Source organism: Hyperolius riggenbachi, chromosome 10, assembly GCF_040937935.1.
Source record: "Hyperolius riggenbachi isolate aHypRig1 chromosome 10, aHypRig1.pri, whole genome shotgun sequence".
NCBI classification, from domain to species: domain Eukaryota; kingdom Metazoa; phylum Chordata; class Amphibia; order Anura; family Hyperoliidae; genus Hyperolius; species Hyperolius riggenbachi.
Window position 1 is genome coordinate 154,882,736 of NC_090655.1, and position 13,890 is coordinate 154,896,625.

Below are 13,890 nucleotides of genomic sequence, written 5' to 3' on the forward strand. Positions count from 1 at the left end.
TCCCTGCTTGGAGTCGGAGACAGCATTTCTATTTTGTTGGCAAAAAAAATAAAAATTAAAGAACCTAAGGCAGAAAAAACTAAAATAGTTTTCTCCTTACCCATGACAAGGGAACGCTCCAGTCCTCCAGAGGCTTCCCATATCCTTCTTAAAGAGGAACTTCAGTGAAAATAATGTAGTAAAAAAGTGCTTCATTTTTACAATAATGATGCATAAATAATTTAGTCAATGTTTGCCCATTGTAAAATCTTTCCTCTCCCTGATTTGCATTCTGACATTTATCACATGGTGACATTTTTACTGCTGACAGGTGATGTCACTGGAAGGAGATGCCGCTTGCTTTTTTTGGCAGTTGGAAACAGCTGTAAATAGTAAAACAGCTGTTATTTCCCACAATGCAATGAGGTTTACCGACAGGAAAATGCCAGGACAATGGTCCTCACAGTTTCCTGTGGGAGGGGTTTCACCACAATAGCAGCCATACAGAGCCCCCGTTGATCAGTTTGTGAAAAGGAATAGATTTCTAATGGGAAAGGAGGTATCAGCTACTGACTGGGATGAAGTTCAATTCTTGGTCACAATTTCTCTTTAAGACCACCAGGACCCTCTTTTAGATCACAACCATGCTCCCCTTCATTCACAAGTGCAGTAGCACTGCACCTGCATTAGTATGACCGTGTCTGCGGAGTAGCACGGAGCTGCTCATGAATGAGCAAATTTGGCTTACTATTAGTGTTGGGCGAACAGTGTTCGCCACTGTTCGGGTTCTGCAGAACATCACCCTGTTCGGGTGATGTTCGAGTTCGGCCGAACACCTGACGGTGCTCGGCCAAACCGTTCGGCCACATGGCCGAACTAAGAGCGCATGGCCGAACGTTCCCCGAACATTCGGCTAGCGCTGTGATTGGTAGAACGGGTCACGTGGTTCGGGCCCGAACGCGCTCTGATTGGCCGAACGGTCACGTGTTTCGGGTAAATAAATACCCGAACCACGTCATATCTCCGCCATTTCTCTGTGGGTTTAGCTTTGGGTAGGCAGGCAGGGTAGTTCGCTCTCCAGCCACGCTAGCCAGGGTCCCCCCCAGTCATTGTGTGTCGCTGCTGGGAACAGTAGTACACCGCTCGCTCAGCCACACTATATATATAGCATTGTTTACTGCCACTGTGTACCTCGCTCAGCCACGCTATATATAGCATTGTGTTTTCTGACACTCTGTGTACACGGCTTAGCCTGGCTATATAGCATTGTGTGTACTGCCACTGTGCACCTCGCTCAGCCACGCTATATATAGCATTGTGTTTTCTGACACTCTGTGTACACGGCTTAGCCTGACTATGTAGCATTGTGTGTACTGCCACTGTGCACCTCGCTCAGCCACGCTATATATAGCATTGTGTCTACTGCCACTCTGTGTACACCGCTCAGCCAGACTATATACCATTGTTTACTGACACTCTGTGTACACCGCTCAGCCTGACTATATACCAATGTTTACTGACACTCTGTGTACACGGCTCAGCCTGACTATATAGCATTGTGTGTACTGCCACTGTGCACCTCGCTCAGCCACGCTATATATAGCATTGTGTTTACTGCCACTCTGTGTACACCGCTCAGCCAGACTATATACCATTAGTTACATAGTTACATAGTTATTTTGGCTGAAAAAAGACATACGTCCATCGAGTTCAACCAGTACAAGTACAACTCCAGCCCGTCCCCCACATACCCCTGTTGATCCAGAGGAAGGCGAAAAAAACCCCACCAGGCATGGTCCAATTAGCCCCAAATGGGAAAAATTCCTTCCTGACTCCAGATGGCAATCAGATAAAATCCCTGGATCAACATCATTAGGCATAACCTAGTAATTGTAGCCATGGATGTCTTTCAACGCAAGGAAAGCATCTAAGCCCCCTTTAAATGCAGGTATAGAGTTTGCCATAACGACTTCCTGTGGCAATGCATTCCACATCTTAACCACTCTTACTGTAAAGAACCCTTTCCTAAATAAATGGCTAAAACGTTTTTCCTCCATGCGCAGCTCATGTCCTCTAGTCCTTTGAGAAGGCCTAGGGACAAAAAGCTCATCCGCCAAGCTATTATATTGCCCTCTAATGTATTTATACATGTTAATTAGATCTCCTCTAAGGCGTCTTTTCTCTAGACTAAATAAACCCAGTTTATCTAACCTTTCTTGGTAAGCGAGACCTTCCATCCCACGTATCAATTTTGTAGCTCGTCTCTGCACCTGCTCTAAAACTGCAATATCTTTTTTGTAATGTGGTGCCCAGAACTGAATTCCCTATTCCAGATGTGGCCTTACTAGAGAGTTAAACAGGGGCAATATTATGCTAGCATCTCGAGTTTTTTTTTCCCTTTTAATGCATCCCAAAATTTTGTTCGCTTTAGCTGCAGCGGCTTGGCATTGAGTACGATTATTTAACTTGTTGTCGATGAGTACTCCTAAGTCCTTCTCCAAGTTTGATGTTCCCAACTGTATCCCATTTATTTTGTATGGTGCTAGACCATTGGTACGACCAAAATGCATGACTTTACATTTGTCAACATTGAATTTCATCTGCCATGTATGTGCCCATATAGCCATCCTATCCAGATCCTGTTGCAATATGACACTATCTTCCTGAGAGTTGATGATTCTGCACAATTTTGTATCATCTGCAAAAATAGCAACATTGCTCACTACTGCATCTACTAGGTCATTAATAAATAAATTGAAGAGCACTGGACCCAGTACAGACCCCTGTGGGACCCCACTGCTAACAGTCTCCCATTTTGAGTACGATCCATTGACCACAACTCTTTGTTTTCTGTCCATTAGCCAGTTCCCTATCCATGCACACAAACTCTTCCCCAGTCCTTGCATCCTCAACTTTTGCACCAGACTTCTGTGGGGAACAGTGTCGAAGGCCTTTGCAAAGTCCAAGTATATCACATCTACAGCATTCCCAATATCCATATTAGCATTCACTACCTCATAAAAGCTGAGCATGTTAGTCAAACAGGACCTGTCTTTAGTAAACCCATGTTGATGCTGAGAAATAAGATTATTTTCTACTATGAAGTCATGTATAGTATCTCTTAGTAACCCCTCAAATAGTTTGCATACAACTGATGTTAAGCTTACAGGTCTATAATTTCCTGGATCAGATTTTTTGCCCTTCTTAAATAATGGGAAAACGTGGGCTGTACGCCAATCCACTGGGACTCTGCTAGTTGCAAGAGACTGAGAGTCACAAAAGATAAGATAAAGGGGCTTAGCTATAACTGAACTTAATTCTCTTAGGACCCGAGGATGCGAAGACAGAAGCAAAGAAAGCATTTAATAACTCTGCCTTACCTTGGTCGTCCACCATTGAGTTCCCACCCTCATCCTTTAGGATTCCTATACAGTCAACCTTTCTTTTTTTAGAGTTGATGTACTTGTAAAACTTTTTTGGGTTAGATTTGATATCCCTAGCGATTTGATTTTCAGCTTCGATCTTTGCCAGCCTAATTTCTTTTTTACAATTTTTATTGCACTCCTTATAATTGCTTAGTGCAGCCTCAGTCCCCTCCTGTTTTAGGACCTTATAGGCATTCTTTTTCCTCTTCATTTTATCCCTAACCTTTCTATTCATCCATAGAGGCCTTTTTTTTATTCCTAGACATTTTGTTTCCATATGGGATATACATACTACAATATTGATTGAGAATACGTTTAAAAGCTTGCCATTTCCCTTCAGTGTCGTCCCCTTGTAGTACATTATCCCAGTTCACCAAACTTAGTGCCTGCCTAATTTGATTGAACTTTGCTTTTCTAAAATTCATAGTTTTAGTGGTCCCGCTGCCCCGTGGCCTATCAGTCACCAGATCAAACGTTATCATGTTGTGATCACTATTTCCCAAATGTTCTTGAACCTGCACATTTGATACATTATCTGGTCTATTAGAAATGATCAGATCCAGGAACGCATTCCCCCTAGTTGGTTCCGTTACCATTTGAGTCAAGTAATTGTCCTGTAGTGCTGCCAGAAATCTGCTGCTTTTACCAGAATGGGTAGCCTCAATACCCCAGTCAATGTCTGGAAAGTTGAAGTCGCCCATAATTATGACCTCGTTTTTACTTGCAGCTTTTTCAATCTGCTGTAGTAATCGCAGTTCTGCAGCTTCATTAATAAGAGGTGGTCTGTAGCATACCCCAATAAGCAATTGGCAACTTTTATTTCCACCATGAATATTTACCCAAACGGACTCCACATCTTCGCAATCTTCCTCCATCTCATCGTTGAGGACAGCTGTAAAAGAATTTTTAACAAAGAGACAAACCCCTCCACCTTTTTTCCCTGTTCTATCCCTCCTAAACACATTGTATCCTTTTAAATTAGCTATCCAGTCATGGCTTTCATCCATCCATGTCTCGGTTATTCCCGCAATGTCATAGCCTTTGTCATTCAGAATGAACTCTAGTTCGTCTATTTTATTTGAAAGGCTCCGAGCATTGGTTACCATGCACTTTATATTTTTACCAACACATTTACCAATTTTGTTTACACGAAATGGGCTACTTGAAGTTTTACCAACCTCCTTAATCTTTACACTGTCTCCACCCCCCTCGCCACCCCCCATAATGTTAGGCTCCCACTGTCTGTTTACCTTATCTTGTCTACATATTGAGACTTTATCCTCCCGCCTCCCCCCAGATCCTAGTTTAAAATCTCCTCCAACCGTTTAGCCATCTTCTCCCCCAATGCAGCTGCACCCTCCCCATTAAGGTGCAGCCCATCCCTGCTGTAGAACCTGTAGCCGACTGCAAAGTCTGCCCAGTTCTCCAGGAACCCAAACCCTTCCTTCCTACACCAATTTCTCAGCCACTTATTTAACTCCCTAAGCTCCCTCTGTCTCTCAGATGTAGCATTGTTTACTGACACTCTGTGTACACCGCTCAGCCAGACTATATACCATTGTTTACTGACACTCTGTGTACACGGCTCAGCCTGACTATATAGCATTGTGTGTACTGCCACTGTGCACCTCGCTCAGCCACGCTATATATAGCATTGTGTTTTCTGACACTCTGTGTACACGGCTTAGTCTGACTATATAGCATTGTGTGTACTGCCACTGTGCACCTCGGTCAGCCACGCTATATATAGCATTGTGTTTACTGCCACTCTGTGTACACCGCTCAGCCAGACTATATACCATTGTTTACTGACACTCTGTGTACACCGCTCAGCCAGACTATATACCATTGTTTACTGACACTCTGTGTACACGGCTCAGCCAGACTATATAGCATTGTGTGTACTGCCACTCTGTGTACACGGCTCAGCCAGACTATATAGCATTGTGTGTACTGCCACTGTGTACCTCGCTCAGCCACGCTATATATAGCATTGTTTACTGACACTCTGTGTACACGGCTCAGCCAGACTATATATCATTGTGTGTACTGCCACTCTGTGTACACCGCTCAGCCAGACTATATAGCATTGTGTGTACTGCCACTCTGTGTACACCGCTCAGCCAGACTATATAGCATCGTGTGTACTGCCACTCTGTGTACACCGCTCAGCCAGACTATATAGCATTGTGTGTACTGCCACTCTGTGTACACCGCTCAGCCAGACTATATAGCATTGTGTGTACTGCCACTCTGTGTACACCGCTCAGCCAGACTATATAGCATTGTGTTTACTTCCACTCTGTGTCTGCTGGGCCTGGGAACAGTAGTACACCGCTCACCCGCCACTGTATAGCATTGTGCTCTGTGTCGCTGCTGGGAATAGTGGTACACCGCTCACCCGCCACTGTATAGCATTGTGCTTTGTGTCGCTGCTGGGAATAGTGGTACTGTATAGCATTTCTGTACTGCCACTGTACTGCTGCCAGTCAGCGTGTACTGTAAGGATAAGTGAAATGAGGAAGAAATCCGGTGAAAGAGGAAGGGGCAAGGGAAGAGGTGTTTCCCCTGACGGTTCACGTACAGGCCACAGGGGAGCACCCAAGAAAACCCACTCAATACCGCCCATGTTGTCCAGGACAACAACCCTCACAGATCCAAAAGAACAGGACCAGATAATTACTTGGATGACCTCTCAAGCGTCCAGCAGTGGGTTAAGCAGCACCAGCACATCACGCACGAGGTCCAAGTCCTCAGCCAGTTACAAGGAGCCAGTGGGCACAAAGCTGACACAACCGGCAGCGACACCACGCACACAACTGCCAGATAACCAGTCCGATGAATTACCTCAGGACACAATGGGGTATTCGCAGGAGCTATTCCCAGCCCAACAAACTTCCACCTTTCAAAGGTCAATGGAGGAACAGCCAGAAATGTTGTGCCCGGATTCACAACCATTAACTGTGGGAAATGCACCGCGCACTGAAATACAAGGCGAGTCCGAGGAGGACTCGGAAACCCAAATCCCAGAGCAAGTTGGGCAGGAGGGGTTGCAATTGCAGGAGGTCGGCCGACAAGATCTGGAAGACGACGTTGGAGTGAGCTGCGCAGAGGTTGTTCTGGGGAGCTCTACTCCACGGCGGCGGCCCCCCACAATGACATATGACGAGTTTGAGGAGATGGAAGAGGAGAGTATGGACAATGTGGACATAGACCCAGATTTTGTTTGTGAATGAGAACATCGCCGTCGTAGCAGCAGCACAGATGAGTCTGTTGAAGAACCCACTGCTGCACGAGTTCGCCTTGTGCCACAAGGTAGGCGGCGCGCAATTTCAGGCACCACAAGCGTGGAAGTTCAAGTGAGAGGCAAAAGAGGAGCAAACAGAAATCGCCAGCAAGGAGGCAGGTGCTCCAAAGTCTGGGCTTTCTTTGAAGACTGCACTGAGGATGTTACCATGGCGATTTGTAAGGTGTGCAAGACCCGCCTGAGCAGGGGGAAAAGTATTAACAACCTCTCCACCACCAGCATGAGCCGCCACATGCTATCCAAACATCCCACTCTGTGGGCAAACGCGGCAGGACAGGGTACCAGCAACACTGCCTCCCTTGGGTTCACCAGACTCACCACCAGACCCGCCTCAGCAGCAGCAGTAGCCCAGCCATTGCGTGGTTCACAACATACACAAACATTAGACGACGCTGACACTGTCACTTTCCGGAGTAGTGCTCTTGAGGTCTCCCAGTGTTCATCAAACACAACAACCAACAGCCCTTCCGTGTGCAGCGCTACGGTTCAGTTGTCTGTGTCAGAGATGTTTGAGCGCAAGAGGAAATTGCCAGCAAATGACCCCCGGGCCGTGGCAGTAACAGCCAGCATAGCCAAGCTTCTGGCCTGCGAAATGCTGCCATATCGAGTGGTGGAGACAAACAGCTTCAAGGGCATGATGTCAGTGGCCATCCCACGTTACGTGGTTCCCAGCCGCTACCACTTTGCGCGCTCTGCAGTGCCTGAGTTGCATGAGCACGTGGTCAGCAAAATAACCCGAAGCTTGAAGAATGCCGTTGCCTGCAAGGTTCACCTCACCACTGACACTTGGACGAGTGCATTCGGACAGGGTCGATACATCTCCCTTACCGCGCACTGGGTGAAGCTTGTGGAGCCTGCCAGCGATTCCTCACCTGCTACGGCGCGGGTGTTGCCCACGCCGCAAACAGCTGCACCGCCGTCCCTCCCACTGGATAACAACAGCAGCACCTACCTCTCTGACTCCTTCTCCTCCAACGCATCTCAAAGCTGTACCTCATCCGGAAACGCTAACCCAGCAGCAGTAGGATCGTGGAAGCAGTGCAGCACAGCTGTTGGCATGCGTCAGCAAGCGTTGCTGAAGCTGATCTGCCTTGGGGATAAGCAGCACACAGGGGAGGAAATTTGGAAGGGAATAAAGGAACAGACGGATTTGTGGCTGGCACCGCTGGACCTGAAACCGGGCATGGTTGTGTGTGATAATGGGAGTAATCTCATTCGCGCTTTAAGGTTGGCTAAGCTGACACACATCCCTTGCCTGGCGCACGTGATGAACCTAGTAGTTCAGCGGTTCCTGAGGACATACCCAGGTGTGGCCGATCTTCTGTTGAAGGTGTGTCGAGTGGCCAAACATTGTAGAAATTCCAGTACTGCTTCGGGGGCACTCGCCAAGATGCAGGAGCGCTTCAATCTCCCCCACCATCGCTTGCTGTGTGATGTCCCTACGCGCTGGAATTCTACGCTGCACATGCTAGCACGCTTTTGTGAGCAGAAGAGTGCAGTGGTCCAGTACATGACGGCGCAGTACCGAGGCGCATCCGGACAGCTGCCAAGCTTCTGTGGATCCGATTGGGCCAACATGTTGGACCTCTGCCAAGTCCTCCAAAATTTTGAGCAATCCACGTTGCTTGTGAGCAGTGACAACTCTTCAGTCAGCATTACCATACCACTGCTGTGTTTACTGAAGAGGTCAATGTTGAAAATCAAGGAAACAGCTGTCATGATGCAACTGGGGGAATCTGAAGGAGAAAACGATCAGCGTGATGGTACCAACATCAGGCCATCCGCCTCAGGGAACGCTGGCCCCAGCAGCTATGACGAAGAAGAGGAGGAGGAACAGCTGGAGTTGGAGCAGGAATTTCATGCCACCACTGACGAGGGCCAGAGCGGTGCACGTTGGACTTCCACAATTCAGCGCGAATGGTCAGCAGAAGCAGACCAGGAGGAAGGTGACAACTATGATGCATCACAACAACTATCACAACGCTCACAAGAGGATGATGAGGATTCTGGTAGGACTCTGGCACATTTGGCTCAATTCATGCTAGACTGCATTGAACGCGACCCACGCATTGTGCGCATTCTGGACAACACCAATTACTGGGTTTATACCCTTCTGGATCCACGGTACAAACACAATGTTCCAAAACTGCTTGAAGAAAGAGTCAGACAGGTCAAAATGGAAGAATACCAGCAGGCCCTTGTGGAGACTTTAGAGAGGAGATTGACATCCTCCCCCTCCTCTAGCCAGTTGTACGCCGACAGACTGACTTCCGCAAACCCAGGACGACCAGGAGGGCAGCAAACACCGCAAGCCGCAGCTAGTGCCCAAAAGGGAATGGTATCGGCAGTGTCCTTGGAGTGGGAAAATTTTCTGACACCCATGCAGCAGCAGCCCACTGAACAGCAAGCGTGCAGATCCACCTCCAACACCGATCGCCTGGAGAAGATGGTCAAGGACTACATGTCAGATGACGTAGCTGTGTTGAACAATCCATCTGCACCCTTCAACTATTGGGTATCGAAGCTAGACACCTGGCACGAACTGGCAATGTGCGCAATAGAGGTGCTGGCTTGCCCGGCAGCCAGCGTTATGTCGGAACGCTGTTTCAGTGCTGCCAGAGGCATCGTCACAGATCGGCGTATCCGCCTCTCCACAGAAAATGTAGACCGTCTGACTCAAATTAAAATGAATCAATCCTGGATTGGAAATGACTACGCAACACTCCAGGACCCCAACCAAGTAACATGACCAATGAACATCTGGGATGGTGTAGCGTTTCCGGTCCCTGTTTATTGAACCTCTCATCTGTATTACATTTATGACTGCATGGCGGCAAAAAGCATTGCTGCTATATCCGCACGCTTTTTGTCCTCATGCAAGGCCTGGGTTGTTGTGTCTCAAAAAGCATGGCCTTCTCCTCCTGCGCCTCCTCCTGTTCCATCACGTCTGCTGCTGCTGGGTTAGCGTTGCCGCGTGGTCCCTGTTTATTGAACCACTTATCTTTATTACATTTATGACTGCATGGCGGTACAAAGCATGCTATCCGCACGCTTTTTGTCCTCATGCAAGGCCTGGGTTGTTGTTTCTCAAAAAGCATGGCCCTCTCCTCCTGCGCCTGCTCCTGTTCCATCACGTGTGCTGCTGCTGCTGCTGGGTTAGCGTTGCCGGTCCCTGTTTATGGAACCTCTTATCTTTATTACATTTATGACTGCATGGCGGTACAAAGCATGCTATCCGCACGCTTCTTGTCCTCATGCAAGGCCTGGGTTGTTGTGTCTCACAAAGCGTGGCCTTCTCCTCCTGCGCCTCCTCCTGTTCCATCACGTCTGCTGCTGCTGGGTTAGCGTTGCCGCGTGGTCCCTGTTTATTGAACCACTTATCTTTATTACATTTATGACTGCATGGCGGTACCTCATGCAAGGCCTGGGTTGTTGTGTCTCACAAAGCGTGGCCTTCTCCTCCTGCGCCTCCTCCTGTTCCATCACGTCTGCTGCTGCTGGGTTAGCGTTGCCGCGTGGTCCCTGTTTATTGAACCACTTATCTTTATTACATTTATGACTGCATGGCGGTACAAAGCATGCTATCCGCACGCTTCTTGTCCTCATGCAAGGCCTGGGTTGTTGTGTCTCACAAAGCGTGGCCTTCTCCTCCTGCGCCTCCTCCTGTTCCATCACGTCTGCTGCTGCTGGGTTAGCGTTGCCGCGTGGTCCCTGTTTATTGAACCACTTATCTTTATTACATTTATGACTGCATGGCGGTACAAAGCATGCTATCCGCACGCTTCTTGTCCTCATGCAAGGCCTGGGTTGTTGTGTCTCACAAAGCGTGGCCTTCTCCTCCTGCGCCTCCTCCTGTTCCATCACGTCTGCTGCTGCTGGGTTAGCGTTGCCGCGTGGTCCCTGTTTATTGAACCACTTATCTTTATTACATTTATGACTGCATGGCGGTACAAAGCATGCTATCCGCACGCTTCTTGACCTCATGCAAGGCCTGGGTTGTTGTGTCTCACAAAGCGTGGCCTTCTCCTCCTGCGCCACCCTCCTCCTGTTCCATCACGTGTGCTGCTGCTGGGTTAGCGTTACCGGTCCCTTTTCCTGGAACCTCTTATATGTATTACATTTATGACTGCATGCCGACAAAAAGCATGTTACCTGTGCAAAGAAAACAGACATTTCCCGCATTTAAAAGACAGTTTTCCCTTTGAAACTTTAAAATCGATTTTCTCAAAAACTATAAGCTCTTTTTGCTAATTTTTTTTTCCTTTTGTACCCACTCCCAAGGTGCACATACCCTGTAAATTTGGGGTATGTAGCATGTAAGGAGGCTTTACAAAGCACAAAAGTTCGGGTCCCCATTGACTTCCATTATGTTCGGAGTTCGGGTCGAACACCCGAACATCGCGGCCATGTTCGGCCTGTTCAGCCCGAACCCGAACATCTAGATGTTCGACCAACACTACTAGCTACCCAGCTTTTATCTTGGCTAGTACCCTCCAGCTCCTCTGGTGGGACCTAGCACAGATTGGTTGCAGATAGTACCCACCAGCTCCACTGGTGAGGTTTAGTCAAACTATCTGCCATTTCCTCTGGTAGTTCTCTGCAGCCCCTCTGGTGAGATCTACCCCCTACTGTTGCACCAAACACTATTGTCACTACATCTCTGCTTTCTATACTTGCATTATTGGTGATACTGCAGATCACCACATAATCAGGTATGGAGTCTGCATTATCGGTGATTTTGCAGATCATACAATAATCAGACGTCTGTGTTGCTACACCAATACGTTATACAAACGTTACAATATAGCAGACAAGCAGTCAGGAACACGTGTGAGGAGGGAGTTACAAGTCTGGGTCCAAGAAGTACAGTTGTGTATCGTCTGCATACAGGTGGTATTGAAACCCAAATGAGTTGATTAAGTCAAGATGGTGCATGTAGATGTAAAAGAGGAGGGGGCCAAGGACAGTGTCATTACCATTATTAAAGGTAGCATGGGCACCAAGTAGAGTGAGTTATGCATGGGAATGTGCATATAGTTCTGTGCATTATCAACCTCTGTTCTTCTATCATTTTATTTATTTATTTATTTTACACACTCTGCATTCTTGACCAAGTGAAGTCTCATGGGACGACATAGCCAAACAAATTGCTTATTAGTAGTATAGTTAGTTTGAACCTTTGAATTATTGATTAGTTCATAGAACCAGAAGAGAATAACCTCGCAAGAGAAGAAACCAATTATTGGCCATAACCCATGAAACGTAAAAGCCATTAGTGTTAACTGTCTATTGGAAAAATTCTTTCCCAAATATATTCAGCTAAATTGATTTGGATTTGACAATTGCAGAACTAGATTACAGCTTAAACAACTGTGTGGTAACAACTTTATGAAGACTTGTCTATATTCTAGGCAAAACAGATGAAAATATGTTTATATTTCTTATTTGCAGCAAAATTTATCTTTTAATACAATTTATTTACAACAACAACAATATTTTTATAGCGCTTTTCTCCCTGGGGACTTAAAGCGCTGTAACCTGCATTATACAGTCCCAAAGGCTCGAGAAAAGAGGTGGGTTTTCAGCCTTTTCTTAAAGTTGTCCAGAGAAGGAGTCTCTCGCACTGACTGTAGAAGCAAGTTCCATAGAGTAGGGGCTGCATAGGAAAAAGCCTGATCACCAAATGTTAAGTGTATCCTGGGAATAACCAGATTCATCTTACTGGCAGAGTGGAGGGTGCGTGGAGGGGCATAAAGTTCCAATAGATCCGCTATGTATTTGGGTCCCATGCGGTTTAGAGCGTTGAATGTCAGCAGGCAGATGTTAAAATGGATTCTCCATTTTACTGGCAACCAGTGAAGAGTTTGCAGTACTGGGGAGATGTGTGAGCTGCAGGGGGTATTGGTTAGGAGTCTGGCTGCTGCATTCTGAACTAGTTGTAAGGGGCACAGAACCTTAATGGGGTTCCGATGAACAGGGCATTGCAGTAGTCCAGGTGGAAGGATACAAATGCATGAACCAGGGCAGGTAGGTCTTCAGCTGGCATAAGGTGCTTGATTTTCGCTATATTTCTCAGATGGAAGAAGGAAGACTTGACAACAGCTGATACATGCCATCTGAGGGTTAGCTTTCCATCCATGATCACCCAAAGGTTTCGCACAGAGTCTGTATATTGTACGGTATCTCCTCCAATTGCTAGTTTGAATTGGGTAGAGTTTTGGACTTCATCCATCATGTGTGGCCCCCCTACCACCACCTCTGTTTTCTCAGAGTTCAGCCTCAACCAGCTGGTGGTTCATCCAATTTTGTTATTCCACTAGACAGTCATTGATACTGATGGGTCTTGAGTGCAAGGTTTGAAGGACAGATACAGTTATGTGTCGTCTGCATAACAGTGGTATCCTAGGCCATAGTTCTGGACTATTTTGCCCACTGGGAGCATGTAGACTGCAAAGAATATTAGTGATAGCACAGAACCCTGTAGATCTCCCTAGGCAAGTGGCACTGGGTTAGAGTAGTGGGAACCCAGACATACTTGTTGTGTCCTGCCAGATAGGAAGGACTGAAACCAGCTAAGAACAGCACCCCTTAGGGGCTTTTACACTTAATCAGTTGCTCTCAGTTAAAATGGAAAGAAAACTGATTTTCAAAGTAAGTCCCATGTTTTTCTATGGCACCTTTGACACTTAACGCGTTTTAACTGAAATCTTCTTCCCAATGCACTGCTATGGAGAAAAACGCGTACCAACGCGTACTAACGCACACTAACGCATACCAACTGATGAAGTGTAAAAGGGCCCTTAGGCCACATTAATTCTTCAATCTCTGGGTTAGTATTTCATCTTCCACAGAATCAAAAGCTGCAGACAAGTCAAGAAGAATCAGAAATGAGCACTCGCCGTTGTCTCTTGCTGTAAGTAGACCATTCCTTACTCGGACTAGTGCCGTTTCCGTGCTGTGCCTTTTCCTGAATCCTGACTGAGGGGTATCAAAAATGTTATCTGTAAGCCTGGCTTCTAGCTAGTTGGCAACTGCTTTTTCGATAACTTTTGATAGCAATGGTAAGTTCGCTACTAGTCTGTAGTTGGTCACAGAGTCCGGATCCAGTGATGGTTTCTTCAAGAGGGGTTTTATGATTGCTTTCTTTAGTTCTTCCGGGAACAGTCCACTTTGCAAGGA